This window comes from Neophocaena asiaeorientalis, unplaced genomic scaffold (assembly GCF_003031525.2).
Source record: "Neophocaena asiaeorientalis asiaeorientalis breed wild unplaced genomic scaffold, Neophocaena_asiaeorientalis_V1.1 scaffold327, whole genome shotgun sequence".
NCBI lineage: Eukaryota > Metazoa > Chordata > Mammalia > Artiodactyla > Phocoenidae > Neophocaena > Neophocaena asiaeorientalis.
Genome location: NW_020174560.1, coordinates 8,129,818 through 8,141,682, shown reverse-complemented (window position 1 = coordinate 8,141,682; position 11,865 = coordinate 8,129,818). Strand labels below are relative to the sequence as shown.

Below are 11,865 nucleotides of genomic sequence, written 5' to 3'. Positions count from 1 at the left end.
ATTAGGCCTTTCCTTGGCTAGTTCTTTAGAGAGCTCAGTTACTTCAAAAGTTCAGTGAGGTCAAAAAGCAGGCCATGTAAGGGCTTGCTGAAGTTTCCCATAAGGACAGTTTTTGAGCACCACTCCCTGGTTTTGCAGCGCTCCTGAGGCTGATAAACAGCAACATCGCTAAGAAAGAACCTATTATAAGTAATAGGAACTAGGAAAGGTAGATGAAAAAGAAAACAGGCAACCTCAAGAATTCTGGTTCTTTACAAAGTCACTTCTTTCATAGAGCACTATCAGGGAGAGGCAAAGCTTCCCTCTTCCCAGGACTTTTTTTTTTTTTCCACGAGTGAGTCAAGTCAAACATCTTGTTAAACCTTGAGGTTTTGCTCAGTTATCTTTACATCCTGATTTTCCGCTCTTTGTTCAAATGACAGATGTACCTAATGACAGTTATTGTGAAACATGGGTCACTTCTCTGTAAAGTTCAGATTTTCTTTCTAAATTTCTGTTTCCAGTCTCTATTATTTTAAAGTAGGTTGGTAAACTCTTGGAGGAGCCAGCACCTAGTGGTATGATGAGGGCTCCTAGATGAATACTCTTTCCTGTTGACCACCCTTTCCATCCTCCTGCTTCTGCTTCCACCCAAGAACTTCTGACCTCAGGTGGTGTATCTATACCCTATTCACTTTTTGCCCTCTGGCACAGAACTTCTTCTGGCACCAAACTGTCATCCTCTGTGCCTCTGGACCTTTAGCACAAGCTTGTGCAAGGATCAGAAAAGTACTCTGGGCAGGGTTGGAAGGAGTTAAACTCACCCATTCTTCTGAAGTGCAATTTTCTCCATTCTCTCCTGCCCTATAGTTGTATTATATGTTGGGACTCTTTCCAGTTACTATTAATTTTCAACACACAGCCACCATGAAAGTCTTGCTATAAAATAACTGGCAAAACTAGAAAAATTGGTTGGCTTCTTCTCAAAGGCCTGGTGTAGCCACCGTGGAGGTGGGGAGGCACGCTCCTTTCGGAGAAGTCAGGAGTTGACTGCCATCACCTTCCAGGCTCGGGGCAGGCACAGGATCCTGTCCTTTGGCACCCGGCCCTTCTTACAGAACTTCCTTCATCGAGGCTTCCCCTCAATGCTTCAGGATCCAGCCCCTCAGACTCCTTTGGGGCGGGCAAGCCCAGCGAGGCCGGTTATGTTGTCTCAGAATAGGCGTTAGTTTGCCTGCACTAACTTGGAAACCACGCTGTGTGATCCTGGGCAATTCACGGATGCGATACCCACCTCTTCGGGGCGCTGGGATTGAACACGGTGAGGTGTTCACGCACGCCGCCAGCCCCACTCAGTCCTGATCCCTTCCGGGCTCTGTTCCCGCGCAGCGAGCCGGCAGGCCCCCGCATCTCTCAGAGGTGGGAGGGGCGTGTAGGGCCAGTCCCCCATTCCCCCATCTGCCGGGAGGGGGAGGCGCCCGGCCGGCCGTACACCGCCCCCGGAGAAAGGGCCCGCGGCCACTCGGGACCCGCCCGCCCTCTAGCCGCTGGGCCCCGAATGGCAGAGCGGCGCTCGGACCATCCGCATCGCCTCACGTCGCCCCGCCCCGCGCCTCTCTCCCATTGGCTGTCGCCGGGCCCTCCCGGCCCGCGCCTCTCCTGGCTGCCACCCGCACCGCGCCGCCGCCGGGAGCGGGGTCGGAGGTGAACGGCCTTGAGTAACCCCGGACGTAGTCACCTCACGGGGCTCGCCGGCTGAGGTGGGAGCGGGGGCGGGGCGGGGCCAGCGCCGTGAAGCCCCGCCCCTCCCCCGTGTGCCGGGCCGGCCTGGTGCTGCGCGCCTGTCAGCCATCGCCGGAGCTGCCGGCGTCTCCTCCCGCCCAGCACCGTCTCCGCGCAGGGGCTCCGGTACCGCCGGACCTCGGACGCCGCCGCCGCCTTGAGGTGAGGGGAGGGCCGCCCCGGAGCCTGCGATCCGGGACCGGGAGAGGCTGGGCCCCGGGGAGGGGCGGCGGCTGCGAGGGGCCGCCTCCCATCTTCCGCCGCACGCGGCCCGGGCTCCATCCCGTCCGGACCCGGTGCTTGGCAGCCCAGCCCTCCCCGCAGCTCTGGGGCCTCGAGTTCCCCTCTGGGGAGGACTGGGGGGGCCTGGGGTCTCCGGGCGTGGGAACTCAGACCCCGGAACTGGGAGGCGTACAGCGCAGGGCCTCTAGGAAGGGGCTGGTGAGACTGCCTGGAGCGGGTCCCCTCATCCTCCCGCCCCAGCCCCGGCGTGGTCTGATCCCTTCCAGACCCCTGTCTCTAATGGGACCCTGCGCTCGGGAAAGGGAGAAGGACCCACGTGGGAGGGGGATGTTGAGGGTTGGGTTCAGTTGCGCTGGAACTCTGCCTCTTTTGCAGAGTGAGGTGTGGGGTGCAGAGACCCGGGCTTCTGTTGCTCTCGCTGTGTCTTTGTATCGTGGTGGGAGCCAGGGCCGGACGAGGTGTCCCTTGCCAGTTCCTGCTCCCAGCGTTTTATTATGTTTTCTGTGTGGGACGTAGTAAAGGTACATGCCTGCTCTTAACTCTATCCCTCACCTTTGCCGTACTTACCAAGGGAAGCTATTGGAGATAGGACGTCGCAAGGTGGTGTGAGGCTAATGATTCCAGGGGAAAACGTGCCTGAAGGTCTTGCCCGGGTCAGCGCCAACATTATTTTTGGATTTGGACGCGGGAAGGTGGCCACTAGCCGACACTTGGAATCAGCTCTAAATATCAGGGACTCCAAGTAGGCCTTGTGGGTTTTATAGAAACAAGTAAGAATAAGCTAAAAACTGCTCAGGTTGCCGAAATACTTTAACTTTAGGTGTTTTTGTTTGGGGGTTTAAGATTGAAATCAAAAGACCCCAGGAATTCCTGATTCCATTTCTCCTTAAGCAGTGTTTCAGTAATTTCCCAATGTGTGGAACAAACCTAATAGCCTAGGCTTGAGTCTCAGAAGTTGGTCCCCCTTGACTCTGTTTTCATTCTTTTTTTTTCTCCCAGTCCACAGTGCAGATTGAGAAGCATGCTTTGGTTACATGCTTTCTTCTTCCTGGGGTGTGTGGGGGGGGTAGGAATTCTCTGCTTTGTCTCTTGCTTCTTGGTGGGGATGCCTTGGATGTCTGTGAGGAGAAGGCTTTCTGTGCTGCCTATTTGATAGGCACTTTTTTTTTTTTTTTTTTGTGGTACGCGGGCCTCTCACTGTTGTGGCCTCTCCCGTTGCGGAGCACAGGCTCTGGACACGCAGGCTCGGCGTCCGTGGCTCACGGGCCCAGCCGCTCTACGGCATGTGGGATCTTCCCGGACCGGGGCACGAGCCCGTGTCCCCTGCATCGGCAGGCGGACTCCCAACCACTGCGCCACCAGGGAAGCCCCTTGATAGGCACTTTTAAAAAAGCACTGTGGTCTAATAGAGCAGGATGCCTGCTTACTACAAAATAGCAACTCTCTTCTCCTGCCTCGGTTTCCTCATTTCCAATAACAGGAGGACTCTTGTGACTCCAAAAAAATTACCAAACATTGGAAAATGGCATATGAAAGATGTCAAAGGCAAAGAATTTATGAAGTCCCCTGTCTTTACATGTTGTAGAAGTTTTGTTTTGAATTACCAGTGCAGAATAGAAATACATCTAGCATAAGATTTAATTATTTTTAAAGTTTGAAGAAATACTGAGAAATTGTGACATTTGGCTTAATGATCTTATAGTTCAGATGACTAGATTATGTCAAAGAACTGGCATTGCGAAAGCCAGCCTTAAAACTCTCTCATCAGATCCTTACCTTTTCAAAGTGCTGTGGACATGGTTCAGGTGTAGATCACTACGTAACATTCTATTTCCTTTTCAGTCAATAACTAGGAAACTTTTTTTAAAATATTAATTTATTTATTTTTGGCTGCGTTGGGTCTTCCTTGCTGCGCGCAGGCTTTCTCTAGTTGCGGCGAGTCGGGGCTACTCTTCGTTGTGGTGTGCGGGCTTCTCATTGCAGTGGCTTCTCTTGTTGCAGGGCATGGGCTCTAGGCGCGCGGGCTTCAGTAGTTGCGGCACATGGGCTCAGTAGTTGTGGCTCATGGGCTCTAGAGCACAGGCTTGGTAGTTGTGGCACACGGGCTTAGCTGCTCCGCGGTATGTGGAATCCTCCCGGACCAGGGCTCGAACCCATGTCTCCTGCATTGGCAGGTGGATTCTTAACCACTGTGCCACCAGGGAAGCTCTAGGAAACTTTTTTTACCTGTCACACAGACTGGTTTAACAGGTCTGGGGCTAGTGGTTTTTTTCTTAAAAAAAATTTTTTTTTGATAGCTAATATCCTAAAAGTCTTGGTTTAGAAAAGAAGTAAATTAAAATAAAAGTTATTGGAATAATACATTGGAATTTAGTATTTCTAGTTGGAGGAGTCTTTTTACAATTCAGAAAAAGGTTTTTATATCATTATCTAACATGTTCTTAAAGATTAACAATAACAGCAGATACACATCAAGCGTCTTTCCAAGCCCTTAAAACAATAAGATTGTGAAGAAGTAAATGAACACCAAACACTCACTGGCCAAAAAAAATTTAACTATTGAGGTGAGTAACATTTTTATTTATTTTATTTTATTTTATTTATTTATTTATTTATTTTGCGGTACGCGGGCCTCTCACTGTTGTGGCCTCTCCTGTTGCGGAGCACAGGCTCCGGACGCACAGGCTCAGCGGCCATGGCTCACGGGCCTAGCCGCTCCGCGACATGTGGGATATTCCCGTCCCGCTCCGGGGACATGGGGGATATTCCCGGACCGGGGCGCGAACCCGTGTCCCTTGCATCGGCAGGCGGACTCTCAACCACTGCGCCACCAGGGAAGCCTGTGAGTAACATTTTTAAAGGAAGCCTTCATTGATCTTCCACTTTAACAGATGATTGCTTAACTCGTTTTTTGTTTGTTTCACTAATTTTAAAATTTAGTGAGTATTCACTACTTTACTTGGATCTAATGGACTGTGTGAGATGATATTAAATAGAGGAAACTATGACAAGTAGTGTCATAAGGCCTCTTCACTTACACAAAGAGTATGAATCTGATTGATAGGGCATAGGTTTTTATGAGTTCAACAAATCAATCTTACTGTGTATGCTCAAATGATACCCAGTTCTCTTACCAGTTTGTTATTTACTCACGCTACCATAAAGCCATTTAGCCTCTAGTCTCAGGATGTTTAAGGAAGCAGGTGAAAAGAGACTTCAACAACAAGGGGTGTTAATGCCTTACCCAAAGGTTGGTGGTCCCAATTGGTTCGGCCTTCCAATGATGTTATTTGGGATTTAGGCTTATTCCATCCTTTCAGCATGCTGCACTCACCCTCCTTTATATAAGGAACCACAGTAGTGTTTACCATCACATGACATCAGGAATTGAAATTGCATGGCAGAGTGGTCATCCCAGACAGAATAAGCTTGTATAATGATTTTCATTTTTGGAAATGGTAACATAAAGTTTGAAAATTCTGAATGAATTCATGGAGTTAAGTTTGAAAAGCAGAGAGAATTTTTTTCAAGAAGTATAAGGTTTCATTTATGAATATTTGGCTATCTCTTATGGTAGAAATAGAGAGTGCACTCACTAATGGAGTTCCTAAAAATTACCCTCAGTTTTTGTAGACTGCTCAAATCTGTCCTTATGTCATATAAGTTGGCACACATGTATATGTATGCATTTATACACATACCAAGTTGGGGGGTTAGTAGGTTGATAGGAGCTTGATTAGTTTTTAAGTTTACTAGGTGTTATATCAGTAAACTGGCATCAAGATGACAGATAGCTGGGTTGTTTGTGTTTTGTGCTTCAGCATTTAGTAGTATTCCTGGGCCTGACAAGGCAAGCTGTTTAATTTCCCTTTGATTACATTTTATAAAAATCCAATTACTGAAGAGAACTTTTAGTTTTTGAATGTACCTTAGGATTTTTCTAGTCCAGCTTTACACTTAATATGAAAATATTCTATCTGATACTCCTGTTGAAAACTTCCAGCTATTCATTGAAGAGACGACAGAGTCAGTTACACAGTAACACATATTAATAAATGAGTGAATGACATGCCATTTGTCTACTTAAATGCTCAGGCAGATATGAGATGAGTAAGAGTAGCATGAAACTAATGGGTAAAGCCTTTTATTAAACTTATTTAAAATCTTTAGTTATGCTAATACATAAGTAATATGTTCGCATAGTTCAAAATTTTAAATGTACAAAAGCGTATACAGTGACAGGCTCTGTCCTAACTTTGTCTTGCAGCCACTCAGTTCCCCTTACCAGAGTCAAGCAGTGTTATTTATGTCTTATTATAATTTCTTAATAGTAATTATCAGACATGTTAATTTAAATTTCAAGTTAATTATTTCTTAATAATTACCAAAGATTTTATTCATATTCAAACAGATGCTCATGTATTCTCTTCCCACTCTGCCAACTTTTTAATACAAATTATACTTACTTTACACACCATTCTTCATCTTTGGCTTCTTCACTTAACATTATAGGATGAACTGTTTACATTTTTATTTTCATCAAAGTGATATGTGTACATAGTTTAAAAGTCATATTGGGACTTGCCTGGTGGTGCAGTGGTTAACAGTCTGCCTGCCAATTCAGGGGACACGGGTTCGATCCCTGGTCCGGGGAGATCCCACATGCCGTGGAGCAACTAAACCCATGTGCCACAACTGCTGAGCCTGTGCTCTAGAGCCCATGAGCCACAGCTACTGAGCCCGCGTGCCAGAGCTACTGAGCCCGCGTGCCAGAGCTACTGAAGCCCTCGCACCTAGAGCCCATGCTCTGCAACAAGAGAAGTCACCGCAATGAGAAGACCGCTCACTGCAACGAAGAATAGCCCCCGCTCGCCTCAACTAGAGAAAGCCTGCAGGCAGCAGCGAAGAACCAACACAGCCAAAAATAAATAAATTTATTAAAAAAATAAAAAAATAAAAGTCATATTGTTCCACAAAGTTTGTTACAATAAAATAGCAGTCCTTAGCCCCTTCCCACTTTCATTTATTTTAGCTGATATATTTCTTACACCCCTTTTTCTGTAAATAAAAAACTGGTCTTCCTACATCTTGATTTTTCATTTTTAGGTATTAATTGGATTCCTACTGTGGAAGATGAGGATTTGGTTCTCTTTCCTCTCCTTACCCTCACTGTTCACCTTTGCCTTTCCCATCTCCCACTATCAACTGCCCAGTCAAGTTATGTTGTAACTTTTGTTCTATCAATATTCAGTCTTTACAGTTTTATGAATGTGTAACTGCTATATACAATTTGGTTGCATAAAATCCCATGATTTCTTTCCTGTACAACTCTTTCCTTGGAGTTAATAATGGTCTTGATTTTTTTTTTTTTTTGCTTAGTTTTCTCTGTACCGATCTGTCATTTATTCAACCTTACTCTTCATCATTTTCTAAATCTCTGAGAATGTTGAGATGATCAGCTATTCTATTAATTTTTATCTTCTGTAAAATCTCTCTTAGAGTCTTCTGACTGGCTCCAACCTATAAATTGTCTGCCTTCTACTTCCAGTACATAGCTGTTGTCCTGGCTTACTCTTCACTGTCATTCTGGGGGTTCTCTTTATTTCTACTCTGCTATGGAGAAATTATTTCCCATGTTTTCGCTATTATTGGTTTATTCCCTCATTTTGGTGGAGAATATTCTCCAGTGGCATCCTGAGAAAGAGTGCATGGGAGGTAAATATTTTTCCACTTACCATTATAGATTCCCCAAATTTAACGTTCATATAATATATATAGTCATACAGTATCTAATATATATATATATATATATATTTTTTTTTTACGTTTCTGCACTTGACCCAGTAATGTCCTTTATAACTGTGTATTTTTTTTTGTTTGTTTTTGTTTTTGGCCACGCTGTGCAGCTTGCAGGATCTTAGTTCCCCGATCAGGGATTGAACTCAGCAGTGAAAGTGCTGAGTCCTAACCACTGGACTGAGGGAATTCCCTATAACTGTGTATGTTTTAATTAATGATCCAGTCAAGAGTCATTTATTACACTTGGTTCTCAAGTGTATTTAGTCTCCTTAATGTAGAACAGTCACCCTACTCTTTTTTTATCTTTCATAGCATTTATCTTTCATTGACATTTTTAAAGACTCCAAGTCAGTTGTCTCGTAAAAGTTCCTATAACCTGGGTTTGTTTGACAATTTCATCATTATTAGATTGAAGTTAACCATCTTTGTCAAAAATACTACATTCGTAGTATCGTATACTTCTAACTGCATCACACCAAGAAGCACCTAATGTCCATTTGTCCTGTTATTGGTGAAGTTTAGTTTGAACACCTAGTTATGATGGTGTCCACCATATTTCTTCATTGTAAAAATCCCTGTTCCCTTTTGTAATTAACATGTAATCTGTGAGGTGACTTTCCAGTTTTTTTTGTTGTGGTAAAATATATGTAACAAAATTTACCATCTTTTTAAAAAAATTATTTATTTATTTTTGGCTGAGTTGGGTCTTTGTTGCTGCGTGGGGGCTTTCTATAGTTGCAGTGAGCGGGGGCTACTCTTGCATGTGGTGCGTGGGCTTCTCATTGCAGTGGCTTCTCTTGTGGAGCACGGGCTCTAGGTACGCAGCCTTCAGTAGTTGTGGCTTGTGGGCTCTAGGGTGCAAACTCGGTAGTTGTGGTGCACGATCTTAGTTGCTCTGTGGCATGTGGGATCTTCCTGGACCAGGGCTCGAACCCATGTCCCGTGAATTGGCAGGCGGATTCTTAACCACTGCGCCACCAGGGAAGCCCGAGGTGTGGGGCTACTTTTCATTGCTGTGAGTGGGATTCTCATTACGGTGGCTTCTCTTGTTGTGGAGCACGGGCTCTAGGTGCGTAGTTGTGGCATGTAGGCTCAGTAGTTGTGGTGCACAGGCTTTGTTGCTCTGTGGCACGTGGGATCTTCTCAGACCAGGGATCGAACCTGTGTCCCCTGCATTGGCAGGTGGGTTCTTAACCACTGTGCCACCAGGGAAGTCCTAAAATTTACCATCTTATCCATTTAAGAATGTACAGTTTGGTATTAAGTACATTCATTATGCTGTGCAACTATCACTGCCATCTATCTCCAGAACTTTTTTCACCTTGTAAAACTGAACCTCTATACCCTTTAAACAATAACTCATTTTCCCCTCCCTCAGCCCCTATCAACCACCATTGTCCTTTCAGTCTATGATTTTGACTACTCTAATTACCTCATATAAGTGGAGTCATACAGTATTTGTCTTTTTGTGACTGACTTATTTCATCCTCAAGGTTTATTCACTTTGTAAAATATTGCTTTTTAAGGTTGAATAATATTGTATGTATATATCGTATATTGCTTATCCATTCATCCATCAATGCACACTTGGAGTTTTTTCCAAGTTATAGCTACTCTGAATAATGCTGTTAAGAACATGGGTGTACAAATTTCTCTTTGAGATCCTGCATTCAGTTCTTTTGGGTATATACCCAGAAGTGGAATTGTTGGATCATATGACAATTCTATTTTGAAGTTTTTGAGGAACCACCATACTGTTTTCCACAGTAGCTGTACCAGTTTACATTCCCACCAACAGCACCTGAAGAGTTCTAATTTCTCCACATTCTTACCAACACTTGTTTTCTGTTTTTTTTTTTTTTTTTTTGCGGTACGTGGGCCTCTCACTGTTGTGGCCTCTCCCGTTGTGGAGCACAGGCTCCAGACACGCAGGCTCAGCGGCCATGGCTCACGGGCCCAGCCGCTCCGCGGCATGTGGGATCTTCCCGGACCGGGGCACGAACCTGTGTCCCCTGCATTGGCAGGCGGACTCTCAACCACTGCGCCACCAGGGAAGCCCCTCCCTCTCTTTTGAAGGACAGCTTTGCTGGATATAGGATTCTTGGTTGAGAGCTTTTTATTTTATTTTATTTTATTTATTTATTTATTTATTTTTGTCGTACGCGGGCCTCTCACTGCTGTGGCCTCTCCCGTTGCGGAGCACAGGCTCCGGGCGCGCAGGCTCAGCGGCCATGGCTCACGGGCCCAGCTGCTCCGCGGCATGTGGGATCTTCCCGGACCGGGGCACGAACCTGTGTCCCCTGCATTGGCAGGCGGACTCTCAACCACTGCGCCACCAGGGAAGCCCGAGAGCTTTTTATTTTAGCTCTTTGATGATATTGGCCCACAGACTTCTGGCCTCCAAAGTTTCTGATGAGAAATCTGCTTATAATCTTACTGAGGTTTTCTTGTATGTGATGAGTCATTTTTCTCTTGCTGCTTTCAAGATTCTCTCCTTGTCTTTTGACATTTAAAAGTTTGATTATAAAGTATGTCTATGTTGGTCACTTTGAGTTTGTCTCACTTGGAGTTTGTTAAGCTTCTTTTATGTTTATATTCATGTATTTCATCAAATTTGGGAAGTTTTCAGCCATTATTTCTTCAAATATTTTCTCTGTTATTTCCTCACCTCTCCTTCTGAGAGCTCACAATACATATTTTGGTCTTCTTGATGGTGTCCCACAGCTCCCTTAGTCTCTGTTCACTTTTCTTCAATCTGTTTTCTTTCTGTTCTCAGACTTGATAATTTACATGTTCTGTCTTAAAGTTTGCAGATTCTTTCTTCTGCTTGCTCAAGTTTGCCTTTAAGTCCCCTAGTGAATTTTTCATTTCAGTTATTGTACTTTTCAGCTCCAGAATTTCTTTTTGGTTTCTTTTTAGGTTTTCTATTTCTTTATTCATATTTCCATTTTATTTAGACATTGTTTTCTTGACTTTCTCCCCATCTTCCTTTAGTTCTTTGAGTATCTTTTAAACAGTTGTTTTAATATTTTTGTCTAGAATATCTGCTGTCTGGTATTTTTTAGGAACAGTTTCTGCTGGTTTAAGTTTTTTGTTTTGAAATGGCCATATTTTCCTCTTGCTTTGTATGCCTTGTGATCTTTTGTTGAAAACTGGACATTTGATTCTAATAATGTGGTAACTCTGGAAATCAGATTCTCTTTCTTCCCAGAATTCGATGCTTTCTTATTGTGATTTTTGGTTTTTTGACTGTTGTAGGCTGTCTCTGTGCTGAAGGTCAACCTGAGGTATAAACTTTAGGTCTCTTCAAGTCTTTTCCTGAGTCTTCCTCTGGGCATGTTAAGTCACTTTCTAATTTTTCCCTGTATATGCAGTAGTTTTTGAATGTACTAGTGTTTAGTGCCTGGCTCCCAAACAGGGGAAAAAGGAAAATGAAGGGGACATAAAAAGGCACTGGTTCTTTAAGTCCCCCAGAAGTCACTTCAGCTAGAGGGGGAGGGACTTGCAACAATGAGAGGAGGTGTAACAATTGTGGCTGTCTGCCTCTTTGTCTCCACCTATGTGATCAGAAACAGCAATCAGTGATCAGAGCACAGATCCCCAGTATTTTGAAGACAGGGTTATTTTCGCCCACTTGGCTCCCACAACCTGCATGTGTGTTGCTCCAGGAACATGTACACAGTTGGGTGATAACTGCCATGTAACTGAGGGTGGTGGATGGATAGCTGCTGCTATCCTAAGAAATGCAACTGACCATAATTAACCACAATTAACCTCCAAAATCTGCCCCTGGAAGTTGCAAGCCTTCAGTAGATTCCAGTATTCCAAAATAGTTACATCAGACAGATTCTGCCGGTGCAATTGTTGTCTAGGTGGGGAAACAGAGTCCTAGTACTTCCTACTATACCATCTTCCTAGAATCCTCTTCTGTAAGGTGATTTTTTTAAGACCACGGGAATATCCTGTTTTTGAATAATCTCTTACCCAGTGGTTTTAACATACATTTATGATTCTTGGCTGTATCAATTATTGCACTGCCATTTGTAAAATGAAATATGTTTC

At 44.5% G+C, this 11,865-nt stretch overlaps 1 protein-coding gene across 1 annotated transcript in view; it reads left to right on the top strand.

The window, feature by feature from the left end:
* The first annotated feature begins 1,804 nt into the window (after positions 1-1,804).
* The window catches only part of ACACA (acetyl-CoA carboxylase alpha), a 229,453-nt gene continuing 219,392 nt past the window's right edge, over positions 1,805-11,865 (top strand). The window contains exon 1 of the mRNA XM_024757632.1: positions 1,805-1,923. The gene's annotated coding sequence lies outside the window, so the exon portion shown is untranslated. The remainder of the gene's footprint in view (positions 1,924-11,865) is intronic.